This window comes from Panthera onca, chromosome X (assembly GCF_046562875.1).
Source record: "Panthera onca isolate mPanOnc1 chromosome X, mPanOnc1 haplotype 2, whole genome shotgun sequence".
Lineage (NCBI taxonomy): Eukaryota > Metazoa > Chordata > Mammalia > Carnivora > Felidae > Panthera > Panthera onca.
In genome coordinates, this window is record NC_138357.1 from 109,713,187 (window position 1) to 109,729,235 (window position 16,049).

The 16,049-nt window shown below is 40.4% G+C and overlaps 1 protein-coding gene across 2 annotated transcripts in view; it reads left to right on the forward strand.

Moving 5' to 3' along the window:
• Positions 1-4,059: 4,059 nt before the first annotated feature.
• Positions 4,060-16,049, forward strand: part of KLHL15 (kelch like family member 15) — a 36,351-nt gene continuing 24,361 nt past the window's right edge. Inside the window, exons 1-2 of one of the 2 annotated variants that reach the window (XM_081792999.1) lie at positions 4,060-4,149; positions 4,731-4,930. The gene's annotated coding sequence lies outside the window, so the exon portion shown is untranslated. Of the gene's footprint in view, positions 4,150-4,467; positions 4,931-16,049 lie in introns of those variants that run through there. The other variant, XM_081793000.1, reaches the window with a different exon arrangement.

Genomic DNA, 16,049 nt, shown 5'->3' on the forward strand with positions numbered 1-16,049 from the left:
AAGTGCTTTGGATTATAAGCATGTTTCCCAGAAGGATTATGCTCACAAACCAAGGTTTTACTATATTTCTTTTTTTTTCTAAAATTTTTTAATGTTTATTTTTGAGAGAGAGAGACAGAGTATGAGCAAAGGAGGGGCAGAGAGAGAGAGGGAGACATAGAATCCGAAGCAGGCTCCAGGATCTGAGCTGTCAGCACAGAGCCCGATGCGGGGCTGGAACTCGGGAACACAAGATCATGACCTAGGCCGAAGTCAGACGCTTAATCAATTGGACCACCCAGGCACCTCGGTTTTACTATATTTCAGATACACTGTCTCATGGGGGAAGTGCCCTTTTGAGGGTTTTTGTGTGTGTGTGTGCCCACATTCCTTTTGGATGTTTAGGGACCTGGTACTCTCCTAGCTGAGCCCAAGGCGTGGATTTAAGGACTCATGAGATTGGGGAAGAGAGGAGATAGGACAAGCCCTTTTTTTTTTCTTTTTTTAAAGTCGATTATAATCAATTTACACTTTTTTCAAATGCTTATTTATTTTTGAGAGACAGAGCGCGAGCAGGAGAGGGGCAGAGAGAGAGGGAGACACGGAACCCGAAGCAGGCTTCAGGCTTTGAGCTATCAGCACAAAACCCAATGTGGGGCTCGAACCCATGGACCGTGAGATCATGACCTGAACTGAAGTCAGACACTTAGCCAAATGAGCCATCCAGGGGCTCCTCTTTTTTTTTTTTTTTTTTTAATGTTTATTTATTTTTGACAGAGAGACAGAGCATGAGCAGGGGAGGGGCAGAGAGAGAGGGAGACACAGAATCCGAAGCAGGCTCCAGGCTCCGAGCTGTCAGCACAGAGCCAGACATGGGGCTCGAAACCACATGCTGTGAAATCACGACCTTAGCTGAAGCCGGACCAACTGAGCTACCCAGGCGCCCCAGGACAAACCCTTTGATATGCTTAGGAGAGGGTTCCCACCTAATGATTACAATTCTGACTTACAGATGGCGAGAGAAGACATCCCTGTTTAGGGATCTCTAGAAGTCATGTCCTGTTTAAAGCGACTGAAGTTTCCTTGTGATGGCTTTAGGTTTTTGCTTTGCTAGAGAATTGGAGGGAGAGTCAAGTTTGTGAGGCAGGAAGTACACAGAAAGAGCTGGAGAAACGTGGAGATGTGATGACACACCAGAAAGCTAGAGATAGATAATAGACAGAAGCTATGAGGAGCCATTCCAAGCAACAGGTGACCAGCAACAACCAAGGTATGTAGGCATTAGCCAGGAAGCCTCCAACATTCACGAAGACACGGATTTCCTGTCAGTCATGCAACATAAAGTCTCAAGTTATTCTACTGGGTTGTAAAAACAACAAAGTTGAAAGGCTGGAAAATTTGGGGACTCTCAGATTGCATTAAAAAAAAAAAAAAGCTTAGGAGCACCTGGGTGGCTCAGTCAGTTAAGCGTCTGACTCTTGATTTTGGCTCAGGTTGCCATCTCTCAGATCGTGAGATCGAGCCCGGAGTTGGGCTTGGGATTCTCTCTCTCTGCCCCTCTCTGGCTTGCATGTGCACGCTCTCTTTCTCAAAAGAAATAAACTTTAGAAAAATATTATTATTGTAGTAATCTCTATACCCAATATGAGGCTCGAACCCACAACCCCAAGATCAAGAGTAGCATGCTTTTCCGACCGAATCACCCAGGCACTGCTCAGATTGCATTTTGAAGGTTCTGTCTGCAATAGGGACCAGAAAAAATATTTAGGACAACAGCTACCAACCTGTTGGAATGTGTCAGTGTACAGGTCTTGGTGTGTACCAGCGGAAGTTGGTACTGATTTGGGAGGATGCTGGTGCATCCTGAGGGACTGAGATGGACCGGACCCCAACAAGATGCCTTAAAAACCATCAACAGCTATAAAGTCCCTGTCCAAACAGTTTTCAAGAGGAAAGGGAATGCATATGTAACTTTATTAGAGTTCACCGAAAATACAACTCTTTGATTCCCAGAGATTAAAGTGGGAGCTAGTTACATGAAAAGTGACTACCTTATCACAGACGCTAGGCTTCTGAAAAGCCAAAAAAAAAAAAAAAAAAAAAAAAGTGGGCAAGGAAAGGTTATAGAGTATCCTAAATCCTCACAACCCCCTTCCTTGGAACTTCCTTCCAACTCTACCACCATTCTTAGACCCAAGCCTCTAACATGCCTCGGGACATTTCAGACTGCAAGGTAGCAGATTTGAGGAGTATCCTGTAATACTTATGTTAGAGGGCTAGGAAAAGACAGCCTCCCTTTCCCCAGTGGGACTCTACCAGTGTGAAAAGATGCCCTCAAGGTATTTGGGAGCTCCCATTACTTTCCAGTAATTGGTGGGAAAAGTAATTGAATACAGGAATTACCTAGAGGAGTTAGTATAAATGATGTGGTTTCACTTTACTTGGTGTCAGAGAAACAGAATGCTCCTTACAGCACTAGACCCATCTATACCCTTTTTTTTCTTAAATGAAAGTGAGGGAGGTATCATAGATCACGTATAACTTTTTTTTTTTTTTGAGGAATGGACTCTACATAGTAAATATACAGATTGGTGAAAAGACACAGCACACAGAAACAGTACTTTTAAAAAAGACGTTTTGGATATAATGGAATGTCATATATGAGGCCACGTCATGCCATAAGGGGTGTAATGATCACAGTGGTTCATGACATTACTCACTGTAGGTATATATACCAGCTACACACAACACAGACACATTTCAATTCCTGCTTGATTCAAGAACTTAAGTCTCTCTCTGTACAGGTCAGTGCTACACTATGTATACCTCAAAGTGTATGTTTGTTGGCTAATACACAAGAATCAAAATTCACCCATTTTAAATGTTCAAGAATAATGTATGAAAACGCAAATGTTCAAAGTTATATGTATGTCATTTTAAAGTATATTTTATGGCTTACAGTTTTTTAAAGCTTGTTTTATAGTTTAAATCAGAAAAAGTAAGCTTATTTCCCTATTTCCTTAGGATTCAGGTGATTCTTAATTTTTTCCCACGAACTAGTCTACTTCAGCAAAAAAGTACACCGTGTGCTATCTTGGCCTCTTGGGAAACATGACATGTTCAAGTTTGCTAGAAAGAGATAATGATCGCTTTTAGCCACACACCTCACTGTAAATTCATGGGGATATTGGTGTAGAGAGAAAATGGCGGTGGGGGGTGGAGTGGGGGTTAGGGTAGGAGATCCTCAGTTTTAGATTAGAAAGGGGCACTGGATGACTTAATTTAAGGTTAGTTGTAGAACCACTGGCCTCCAGCTGTGTATTTCTGTCATTTACATTTTTCTCACAAAGAGGTTTCACAATAATAAATTTACAAAACAGGCTTTAGTATGGTTCTACATTCTTAAATCAAGTACGGCGATATATTTAAAAAACATTAGCTCAAATTCTACAGCTGATTTATTTAAAAAGAACAACCACCCCAAAAATCACTGCTCTCTGAATGTTCGTTCTTGCCATCTTATTTTGACGCAAATAGAACAGCGTTTTTAGATCCGACATTTCTGTGGGGCAGACATGCCGTTTTCTATGAATTTTCCCACCTCTGGGAAATGCATTCCCGAAAGAGTAATTGCTGTGCAATAAGCCAAGTGGAACTATGACGCAATAATCTCCTGCAAGTTGCTTTACAAAAATGATGTCATTTGGCGCAGAAGTAGTCAATTTTATAAAACAGGTAGGTAGGGCAAGGCTTCCTCCACGTCGTCGCAGACTCCCCCACCCCCACCGTGGTATTCAAGATGCAAAAAGACATTTTCCGGGCGCCCCAACCCTCAACTTTGTCGAGGGTGGGCGCACCCGCAGTAGCTTGAGACCACCGCTCATGCAGACTAAGCGAGACCGCTGCGAGGGGATAAGCACCACCCGGCGTTCCCAGCCCCGACGGCTACGCCACGAGGGAAACCGCGTCGAGCCGAGGCCGCAGTGCAGCGCCCGGCCGCCTTATTCTCTCGGTGGGGCCCGCCGGCGTGGCCGGCTTGAACGTGGGGCCCCGCGGGCGTGGGACAGCCCTGCCCCCACCCCGCTCCCACACCCGCTCCCGCTCCCCCGGCGCCGGAAGTGACGCGCGCAGGCTGAAAGATGGCGGCATTGGCGCTCGACCAGGGGGAAGGTAAACACCCTCCGGGCCGTGGCCCGCGCGCGGGCCCCCTCGAGGCGCCGATGGGGGACGAGGGCGCCTCCGAGGCCTGCTTTCCAACTGTTGCCTTCCCACCCTTCGACCTCCCTACCCGCGTGGCAGGCTTCCGCGTTGCGACGACGGCGCATGGAGCCCCCTGCCGGCGGGCCCCGCCTCCCTGGGCCGGCCCCGGGCGGCTCCCGCGGCCCGCAGGGGGCGCGCGGCCCGGAGCGGCCCCTGGCTCGTGGCCCCGCACGCTCCGCCCCTTGCCCGCCCCTTTCCCGCCTTCCTCCACCCCCGGCGTGGGTGATCCTGAGGCTCGGCGCGCTTCGGGGCAGAAGCCCGGAGACGCCGTCGTCGACGCCGCTACCACCCGTGCATCTGCCGCTGCCCGCAGCCCCCCAGCCCCTTTCCCCGCCCGTGGCCCCGAGTCGGCCCTCCAGCCGAGCCTCGCCGGGCGCCGCGAGGCTCCTGGCGTTGGCAAGGCCGGGCCCGGCCCCGACGCCGCGCCGCCTTGCGCCTTGTGCCGAGCCCGACTGTCTCGACTCGCGACTCAGCGCTGTCTTCTTTCCCAGGACTGGTTCCGAGGGGGCCGCAGGCGCGCAGACTCGCCCCCCGCCGGAGCGCCCCGGCCCGGCCCGGGAGCGGCCCCTTGTAGAGGTTCGAGGAGCCTGCCGAGTGCCATCCCGGGGCCCGACCGCCCACCGCCTGGCCCGCCGGCCCGCTTCTTCCTGATGCAGACTGCCGTCCACTAGAGGCTGGACAGACCCCCGAGGTGCGTAGCCGCCCCTGGCCCTCCGGCCTGCAGGAGCCCGGGCTTCGTCCGCGTCCCCGCGCTCGGCACCGATTTGGTAGCCTTTTCTGCACAGACCCGAGTCAAACATTTGGTAGACGCCGGGAACTAATTTGTCTTTGAGTTTACTTAAATTGTTTGAAATCTAATTTTTTTCAGGGGGGGGGGGGGAGAAGGAAGAAGCATAATTCAGCCATTTTTTGCAGCACACAGCTGCAGGTACCATGATTATTTTCTCCCTAACCCGTTCCTTCCCTTTAAAAATTCTGTTTATGCCTGGAATAGAAGTATGCGAAATGCGAGGCATAAAACGTGGAATCAGAAGGTCTGGGTTCGACCGGGTGACGCTGAGAAAATCGCTTACTGATCCTCGGTTTCTTATCTATGAAATCTAGTCGGTAATAGCCACATCACAGGGTAGTGAGGACTATATGAGGTCATATATATGAAAATAACCTATAGCTGTAAAGTGTTGTAAAAATGCAAAGCAATTTTTTAAGTAACCCTTGCCAGAGTGGTTAACGTTGTAGTGGCTAACTGTTGCTGCCTCTTTTTTTTTTTTTTTTTCTGTATTATAAGAGTAAGCAATAAGTACGGAATAGCGAAGCAGTGCTGTGAATCGACCAGATATATAATAGTCACGTTGCTTGGCCTTCTTCCTACGAAATGCTAACTGCTTATTTAAATAACGGTATTCTTTAATTCAAATTTAACGTTACTGTAGTGCTTTGCTTTTCATTTTTCTAGGCCGCTTATGCCCGTTTTCTTACTCGGAATATTTATTTAACACTTTGTGTTTAGTCTTCTGTGTTTTCCGAATTTACATTTATTTTTGTTGATCTGATTAAATTGTAACTTAGAAAATGCTTTTAAGGTATATTCTTTAATTTTAATGCTGTTTTTCATATCTAGGGAACAGGATGCCTGGATATCTCTACTAATTTGAAAATTATTTTTGAAGAGCTCACAAATGCATTCAGATTTCTGTAATTCTTAACAGATCTAGAAATGTGTAGAAATTTTCAACTTTTTGGCAATGTACTAGTATTTGTGTAATTTAATTTTCTTTTTAAGTCATCACAACACTTAGTAGGTGCTTAAAACCAGTTTTTCAGTGGTAAAGGGTGTTAATTTGCGCTCTATTGCTGATTTAACTTGGGAGAAATAATAGAATAGTAATATTTGTGGTTTGGACTTATTTGTCAGATTTTATAATACATATGTGTAAAAACAGATCAGTATGGAATAATTCTTACTGGGTACATCAAAAATGTACCATGTAGTATGTTTTGGTTTAAAAATGGCCCACAAAAAGTGAAAGAGAAGCATTTTTCTTAGTATATTGTTATTTTTAGCCAACAAATGGTTTTCTGAGACTTTTTATTTTATAATCTAATCCTGGTTGTTTTTTAGAGTATGCTTTTGTGTTTTGTAAAAAGATCGAGTAATATAAGTGGGTAGGATTAAATTAGATGGTAGAGCCTCTTGTAATGTGCTAGGCTTTTATACATCGGACTTATCGTTTGTCCTGAAGAAAAAATTTTGGTAAATCATTGCTTTATTGGGAATTTCAAGGTTTGACCTTCTCTCTGCCTTGATTTGGGTTATCTGGGGCAAAAATCTTGGAACCAGGGCTGGCTTGGCCTTCATGGGTGTTCAGAAGGGCCTCGAAGTTGGTATAATAATCTGCACATAAAACTGGCATTGTACAATATAAAGGTGAATGATGAAACTCATGCTAATTTAAATTTTTAATTTTTCTTTACTTAGAACGCGTTAAACAGCAAATAAAAAAACACCAATAAGTCGAGAGATACCTCAGAAGAAAGGAGAAAACTTTTTATTTTAGTACCTTTAACGACACTTTTTTCCAGCTTTTGGATAAGGGGGCCCGAATTTTCATTTCACTTGCGTCCCAAAAATTAGCTGGTCTGCTGTCAGCTCGCCCTTCACTTTGTAAATATTTTAAGAGTAAATAACGTTAACTGTAAGGAGAATTAATATTTAGTTTGAGAGGTTGGATTAATTTATTAGCGTATATTTTCTCTGAACTGGCATGCGGTAGTTTGTGTGGGGTTTTTTTATTGAAAAGAAATTAAGAGTCACTGGTGAAGCCTTGTAGGATACTGATTAAACATAGAGGCTCTGAAGTGGGACGGACCCCAACTCCACCGCTTAAGGATCAGGGCCTCGGGCAGGTTTCTTAAACTCTGTGAGCTTTGATTTTTCTCATTTTTAAATCAGGGGTGGTTACAGAACATGGATCGTTATGCGGTAAATGAACGGATAAATTTATCTGTTCATCCAACAAATATTTATTAAGCACTTATTATGTGCCAAGCGCTGTTATTTCTAGGTTGTGAGGGATACAACAGTCAAAGCAAAACCAGAAAAAAGAAAAACAACCCAAACAGTAAACTAAACAAGGACTCAATTTTAATATACTATAGAGAAAAACTAAGCAGAAAAGTAAAGTGAGGATTTCTGGCAGTGGGTTTTGTTTTTTTGTTTGTTTGTTTGTCTTTAATTTTAAAGATGGGGTTTGGGGAAAGCCTCACTGAGATGACACTGGAGTAAAGGCCTGAAGGGAGCCCTATGTATCTGGAGATATAGTGATCCAGGTAGAGGGAACAGCAAGTGTAGAAGTCTTAGGATGGGTGTATGGCTGGTTTTCAGGAAATAGCAAAAGAGGCCAGTGTATCTGGGGCAAGGGGTACAAGGGGGAGAATAATAGGAGATAATACTATTATTGCTATTTTAAGAATCATTGGAGGGGCTCTTGTGGTTCATTTTTGCTGTGGGTATATGTTGTATTGCCGCTGGTACAAAAGTGGAAGGCCTTTTCAGAATTAGAAATTTTAACTTTGGAAGAAATTAGAAAAGGGGAGGTATTTCCTCAGATACTCTGTTTTTAATATAAGGCCTTTAAAGCTCATCTGGCTGAATCATTGAAGCAAATAAGAACAGATAGAAAATTTATTCTTTGTCTCTGATAAAATCATTGAATTTAGTTAATGATTCTACATCATTTAAAGATTTGCAGGAAATCTGTATCAGGACATCAAGATCCCTTCCAAAAGATTTAGTTTGTTTGTATAATTCTTGTAGAGAACTAAAATGTTAACACTATAATATTGATGTTTTCTTGTTAGGATATAACTTAGAAGATTTGGAGTTTTATTCCCCAGTAGAGGCTTTTCCTAGAATTCTCACTGGATCCAATCTCTAAAGGCTAGGGAAGCTGTTTTCCATGACATCACTCTTGGACTACTACTGCTTGTAGTGAGAAATAGGCAGAGCATTAAATGAAAATCTTCTGATGAAAAAATAGCATTGAAGCAGGAGTGGTTTTTTTTTTTCTTATAAGTTTTCTTGTGGTATAGAATGATTAAATGCTAAACATACCTGAAAAGTGAAGTAATTTGGATAATAGGTGCCAACCTGGCTGGAGGACCCAGAGCCTTCCTAAAAGCTCAGTTAAACGGTCATTTGCAGTTTGGTACTGAGTTGTAAGAACATTTAGATAGATAAGAAAGAATTTCCAGTATTAAGTAAATTAAAGTTATGTTGCCTTGCCTCCCATATTAAACTGAGTTGTCTCTCAATTTGAATAGCGTATCCAAGAATAAAATGACTGCTAATATAGGATGTTTTTACATTTTTCTTGCTTTTAGATTGAGAAGTTAACCACTTTGAGATTGCTGAACTTAAAATTTCTTTTTTATAAGTTAACAGAAATTGTGAGAAACTCCATGATTCTATTTTTGTCTATAGTAAGCCTTGCATTTTCTTTTCAGTGTGCGAGTATGGGATTTTCTGCATTAGGCATCAGCTTTGGTAAGCCACCAGTTTGAGGAAGAAGGTAGTATGAAATAATTTAAATTTTTCGTTGAAAACAAGTGTATCAAGCTTTGAGAATCTAGCTTTTGTTCCGAATGACTTAAGATTTTGTATGAATTTTCAAGGAGCTTTGGGAGGAACGTGAAAGCAGTAAATTATTGCTTAAGGCATAAACATGGAGGTTGATTTTGAAATACCTTCTATTTAAGTGCCTAAAATTTTGCCTTGAGATTGGAATGGCAGCCTTCTAACTGAAAAGGAAGCATTTAATTTCTTTGCGTTTAATTTCCTGTCCAATTTTACCCCCATCAGACTTCTTTCTTTACTGGTCACTAGAGAGTTTGAACTGTTAGAAATTTCTGTGATATAAATAGCAGTAATAGTCTTCCAGGGCAGAGGTAGGAAGAATATGTTTTGTGCATGTGTGTGTTGTCATCAATCTCTTAGACCGTCAGGAGCACTCAAACCTTTTGGTCTCAGGACCTCATTATTCTCTTAAATATTTGGAGGACCCTTAAGAGCTTCTGTTGATGTGGGTTGTATCTATTTATATTTACTAAAATAGAAATTAAAACAGGGAAATTAAAAAAATATTTGTACATACAGTTTATTTAAAAAACCCATTACAGGTTAATCTGAATAACATTTTTTTAATGAAAATTAACTGTCTTCCAAAACCATACTAAACTTGGTGAGAAGAGTGGCATCATTTTGCAGATCTGATTAATGTCTGACTTAAAGACAGTGGGCTTCCTATAGGCTTCTGCATTCAGTCTGTTACCGTATCACACGTGTAGCCTCTGGAAAACAGAGAATGAAAGTTCTGGAAAAGACAGACAACTTTTAAAATTATGACTCTGAAAATAGTTTTGACTTGGTGGATTTCTTTTAGGGGACTAGGACCTCATTTATCCCTGGACTGTACTTTGAAAATCACTATACTAATCATTCTTAGGTGTAGAAAATACGAAGGTTTCTCTTTAATCAGTGCCAAGTTTATGAAACAAGACAAACTCTTCAGTATTTTTTTCCTAGTGAAGTAATTATGTCTTGTCATTTAGTTTTAAGTTGGTTCCCCTTTTGAAAAAAAAAAAAACCTGCCATTTGAAATTCTGAAGGCCAAGTGTAGAATATTTGTGTGTGTGTGTGCGTGTATGTATATATATATGTATATATATATATATATACACATATATATATATATACATATATATATATATATAAGTTTATAAACCATGATTTCCTTTAATCTGATGATCTGTTTTGAAAAGTGAGGATACAGAATTTATGTGCATGGAACATCTTGTAAGTCAGTAAATACCTCTTCTCAAAACCCCTGAATGGATTTTTTTCGCCAGACCTCATTGATTTATAGTCCTTATTTGAGTTTAGTTTTACAGAGATTCATTCTTAAAACTATTTATTCCATGAATTGCTATAATTTTAAAGAAAATTCTTATGCATAAGATTTTGTGGGTTTTTTTTTTGTATCCTTATAATTTCCTCTTTGTAGGTATTATTTTTTTTTGTTTGCTTACATGGGTGTTTTGTGTTTTTATTTTAAGCCTCACTTTTTTTTCTTTTCTTTGTAGCTTCCAGGGTATGGATTGTGAACAAGTTGGTTTTGTTTCACATGTTCCTTTGTAAGTTTGGTTGTTTGATGCCTTAAACATGGATGTTGTAGCTCTGTGCTGCCCAATAGAATATAACACAAGACACATGTAATTTAAAATTTTTTACAGCCACAGTTTTTTTTTTAAAGTAAAAAACAGGTGAGGTTACTTTTAGTGCATTTTATTTAACCCATTATATCTAAAGTATTATTTCAATGTGATTAGTACAAAAAATTGTGTAAAGAGATAATTTACAGGGTTTTTTTGTACTAAATCTTCAAAAATCTGGCATTCATTTTATACTGAGAGCACATCTCAATTTGGACGAGCCACATTTCAAGTGCTCTATATCCCCATGGCTAGTGGCTTATATATTGAACAGCACAGATACAGAGAGTGGCTACCCTGGTTAGGGCAGAAAAACTTGAAAAGCCCATAAAAGCTAGAAAATTATACTTGTGTGTTGAGAAAAAGTAGAAAATAATGCCATTGTAAAATGAAGTCCAGTGTTTTGACTACCAGTAAGAGATCTCCTGATCTCTTAGGAATTTTCATTTTAATAAACTTTAGGGAGATGTGGGGTCTGTAGAGGTGATTTTGAGAGGTACCAAGTTCCTATGGTTTTTTGTTTTGTTTTGTTTTGGTTTTTTTTTGGATGGTAAAGGAGCATTAGGCAAGAGTTGAACAATGAAAGCCATCATTGATTGACCTCTGGTGGATGCCTTGCTCTGGGCTAGGCATTGAAGTGACTTTATTTAATCACTACCCCAATTCAATAATAAGGTGGTGGTGATGATAATTCCTAATGTATGAATGGAAACTGAGGTCAGGAAGTTAACTACATTTCTCCAGGTCATGCAGGTGGTGAGTACTAGAAAGCACTCTAATTTCAAAAGTTTTGCTCTTTCTAACAAAACACATTTTTTTTGTAAATTAAATTCTAGTTTTAACTCTATTTCTAACTAGTTGTATGACCTTGAAAAATTTCACCCATAGACCTTAGTTTCTTTATCAAGTTAGAGTTGGCCTGGCTCCTAAGAGACTTCACTGATAAGACAGGTTGGGGTTCTAAGGAAGTGCTGTTGCTAGGGAGAAGGGTTCTCTAGAGACAGCTGGACTTGTTTGTTTGTTTGTTTGTTTGTGATCTCTACGTGCTCTGTGGGACTTGAACTCACAACCCCGAGATCCAGTCGCATGCTCTACTGAGTGAGCCACCTAGGCTCCCTGAGGCAACTGGACTTTTAAAGTGGCCGTTTGACTCTCTTGGTTCCACTAGCACCAACTGAAGGGGCCTAATAATGAGCCCTAACATTATGGTGTACTTAAGGGCCATATACTGTCTTTACATGTATTAACTAAGTCTGTACGTGTATTAACTCCTGCAGTCCTCACAGCAACCTGTGAGGAAGGTTCTGTTGATACTGGTGCCTGCTTTTTACAAGTGAGGACATTAGAGCACAGAGAGGCTCAATATCTTGCCCCAAGGTCTCAAAGCTAGGAAGAAGTTAGAACCAGGATTCAAAACAGGCATATGACTCCACACCTGTGCTTTTAACTCAACTATTTCCATTTAGAGATTAAATGTTGGTCAGTTAATCACGGAGTATTTTATTGTTTTCTCCTTATAAAAATAAAAATACAAAATACTGCTGTTGCTCTAAAGCTATTACTTATTAGTCTTATTGATAGATGCACCAAACTTTTTCATGTAGAAGTTACTGATAAGTCCCAGCTATCACAAATTAGTTTTAGAAATCAATTTAGATCAAGTAAACTTCACAAATGAATTGCTAAGGCTTGAAAAATAGCTACAGGTTATTTAGCCTGCACACCTACGTAAGTGCATTATACCTCTGTAAAGTCTTATAAAAAGTAGGAGAATAAATGAGAAATTATCTGACTAAAAATTTTGAGGTCCTCATGGTGAATGTTCTCAATTTTACAGATGCAGAGATAAGACCAAGAAGGTTTGAGTAACTTAAAGTATAGCAGTTTCTGTTCTAAAACCATATTAGTTAGGGACCATGGTTATGTGAAGGGAAAACACACCTATAGTAGTAAAGTAGGAATTTGTTCCAAGCATGGAAGGATTTCTCTTAGAACCCAAGGGCAGGAATAGAGCTGAGCCTAGGAACTGGAAAAATGAAGGTGTTAGGGAGCACTCCCTGTCCTCTTGTCTTGGCTTTATCCTTCTTTCTCAGTTCACTGGCTTTCTCTGATATTCGGCCCACGTGGCAGGCAGAAGTTGGTGCCTACAGCTGCTTTTTGACATGTTCCAGTTCCAGTCATACACAGTCAGTGCACGTCTCTCTCTTTTTCCTTTTTCTAAATTCTTGACAAGAGAGTGTTCCTCTTGATTCATATTTCCCACCCCAGTCTGACCGTATGTGACTGGACAGGATCACAGAGTGAAGCCTGCCTGCTTGGAGTCCCCCTTGGTGTGCTGGATCCCAGAGGAGTATGGGTGCTGTCCTTATATTTTTTAGGGTCTTTTGACTCACAGTTTACCAATCATTCTCCTTTTTTTTTTTTTTTTTTTTTTTTTCTTTTTTCTTTCTTCTTTGCCCTATGATGTTTCTACCATAGTAAGTATCTGGAACCTAGATTGCTTTTTTTTTTTTTTTTTTTGAGAAATCATAGTTTCTCCTTTTATTTTTATTTTAAAAAATTGTACTTTTTAGGGGCGCCTGGGTGGCTCAGTCGGTTAAGCATCTAACTTCAGCTCAGGTCATGATCCTGGGATTTGTGAGTTCGAGCCCCGCGTCTGGCTCTGTGCTGATAGCCTGGAACCTGCTTCAGATTCTGTGTCTCCCTCTGCACCCCACCCCACCCCCCCCCCGGCTCACACTCTGTCTCCCTCTGTCTCTCAATAATAAATGTTAAAAAACTTTTTTAATTGTACTTTTTAAAATTCAAGTATAATTAACATGGTCTTATGTTAGTTTCAGGTGTACAGTATAATGATTCAACAATTTTATGCATTTCTCAGTGCTCATCAGGAGAAGTGTACTCTTAATTCTCTTTATTTTCACCCATTCCCCCTGCCAGCTTCCCCTCTGGCAATCACCAGTTTGTTCTCTGTATTAAGAGTCTGTTTTTCGTCTTTCTTTCCTTGTTCATTTGTTTTTTAAGTTCTACATATGCGTGAAATCATATGGTATTTGTCTTTGACTTATTTCACTTAGCAGTATATTCTCTAGGGCTGTCCCATGTTGTTGCAGATGGCAAGATCTCATTCTTTTTTTAATGGCTGAGTAATATTCTATAGTATGTGTATGTATGTACATACACATACACGTGTTCTTTATCCACTTATTGATTAGTGGACACTTGGGTTGCTTCCATATCTTGGTTACTACAGATTAGTACAGTCACTGTGGAAAACAGTGTGGAGGTTCCTCAAATAATTAAAAATAGAATTACCATATGACCCAGTTATTCCACTTCTTGGTATTTACTCAAAGACGAAAACATGAATTCAAAAAGATATATGCCCCTCTATGTTTATTGCAGCATAGTATCTCCTTTTAAAAATTTCCTTCAGATGAAACCTTTTCCAGAAAGGTGAATAATAGCTGTTGGAGACCTTATCAGATAGTGATAACTGTTGAATAGAGAGTGTTACTTTGACAGGAAGTGAAATATATGGTATTCTAGGCATTGTCAAAATAACAGATGAATAAAACACAAAGAAGTCTATTCTCACGTATACAAACCCTGAGGTCGAGTCTTCTATTACTAAATCTCCATTAAACGTGACCAGTATCTTGACAAGTCACAGTGATAATTGGTGTCCATAATGATCCTGAGAAAGATAATGAAATATCAGACATTTCATCTGGCCCAATTTATTGTATTTTTAAGTTCCAGTTATTTTGAAAACTGATCATTAGTGTGATGTGGGTAGTCTGCTATTAACCATAATGTTTGATTATTCAGATACCACGCCGTGTGACGTTCCTTTTGTTCCCAGTGCGCATTTGTGTATGTATGCCTCATATCACTTGGAAGATTCTAAGCTCATTAATTTTACCTTTAAAAATAATTCAGGAAAAAACCCCTCATATCTTACTTTAATCTCGAATGTGTTAGTAAAGTTGTTTTGCCAAGAATTACTTGTAGCGTCTAAATTATTTTATATCTGTTTTCCACATGGTAGACAAACCTCTTGTGTTCTGCCTTCAAAGTGAAAATATAGCTTTTGGAACAATGGAGTACTAATAAAAAACTTGATAGTAATTTCACTGTGTGCATACTTTGCTGTCTTAGGTAAGTGATTGTATATATATATAATTTAATCAGTAAGACTTGCAGGTAAGTTAGGGACAAATTGAGTGAGAGAGTCACCTAGACTGCCTCTTGGTAAGATGAGGAATATGGAAGAAAGAACCGGTTGGGAGAAGGTCATATTACGATTACTTTTAGACATGATGTTTTTGAGATCCCAGTGGGACACAAGAAATGTTTAGCAACCATTCACTATTTGGACAGAGATAGTCAAGGTTTTGGTAAAGGTAGGTGTTAGAAGAAACCATGGGTTTAGATGAGATCATTGAAGGAGATACGGTGTTAAGATGAAAAGAGAAAAGGTCCGAGAACAGAATTCTGGGGAACACCAGTGTTTAAGGAACAACTCAAGAAAAATGAGGCCAGGGAGGAGATTGAGAAATAAACAGCCCAGGAATAGGAAGAGAATCAGGGAAGTAATTTCATGAAACTGAGCCAAGGGAGTAAGTCATGTTGCGGAAGGATTCTGCAAAATAGGGACTAGTCTATAACCATTGGACTTGGCGATTAGTTTTTCTTAATATTTTTAAAAATGAATTTTCAAAACAATCATATACTTTTGCTGCAGATAGATTAGAAAACACAGGTCAGCAAAAGGGAAAAAATTAGAACTTCTTGATACTCTGCCATCCAGAGATAACCATTTTTAACATTTTGGCATATTATTCTTTCAGACTTTTGTCTTGCTGATTAACAAAGGTGTTTTTTTTTTAAGGTGACTTCAGACGGGGGTAACTACTGAATCAATGGGTTAATACATCAAGAAGTTAAATATGGGGTGTCACAGATAACATTGATGAAACAAAGAAAAATACCGTGATAGTCTACTCACAAGATTGGATACGTAGAGCTGTTAGCATGTCCACAGAAGATGCCTTTCACTCTCAGCATCAGCGGCTTCTTCCAAATCCAGGGTGCAGAGGGGATTCCTGAAAGGCACATTCCCCCATGCCTAACATAATGCCTGGCACACAGAAGTACTCTTTTAGCAAGTAAAGGAGGAGGTTTTGGTAATAGAGTGGGGAGATTGGAAAGGAAAGACCTTGGGAGATTGTGTCCAACACCAGAAGATCTAAGCTGGAGAAGGATACAGGTAAAGTTTGGAAACGATAGACCAAGTGAAAAGGGAGGCAAAGATTAAGCCAGAGTGAAGAGTCGACAGTTAAGATTTTAGATGGGGACCAGTTATGGATTGTGTTGACATCTAGCAGGTACAGGAATAAGATTTTAAAATGGAGTAAAGAGGGAGGCCGAAGCAGTTGAGGTGGTCAGGGAAATTTGACTCTTCAGGTTTTGGATGAGTGGTCTTATGTGAACATCGAAGAGGTGGAGAACATGAGTCTTAGCCAGGTGCCAAAGTT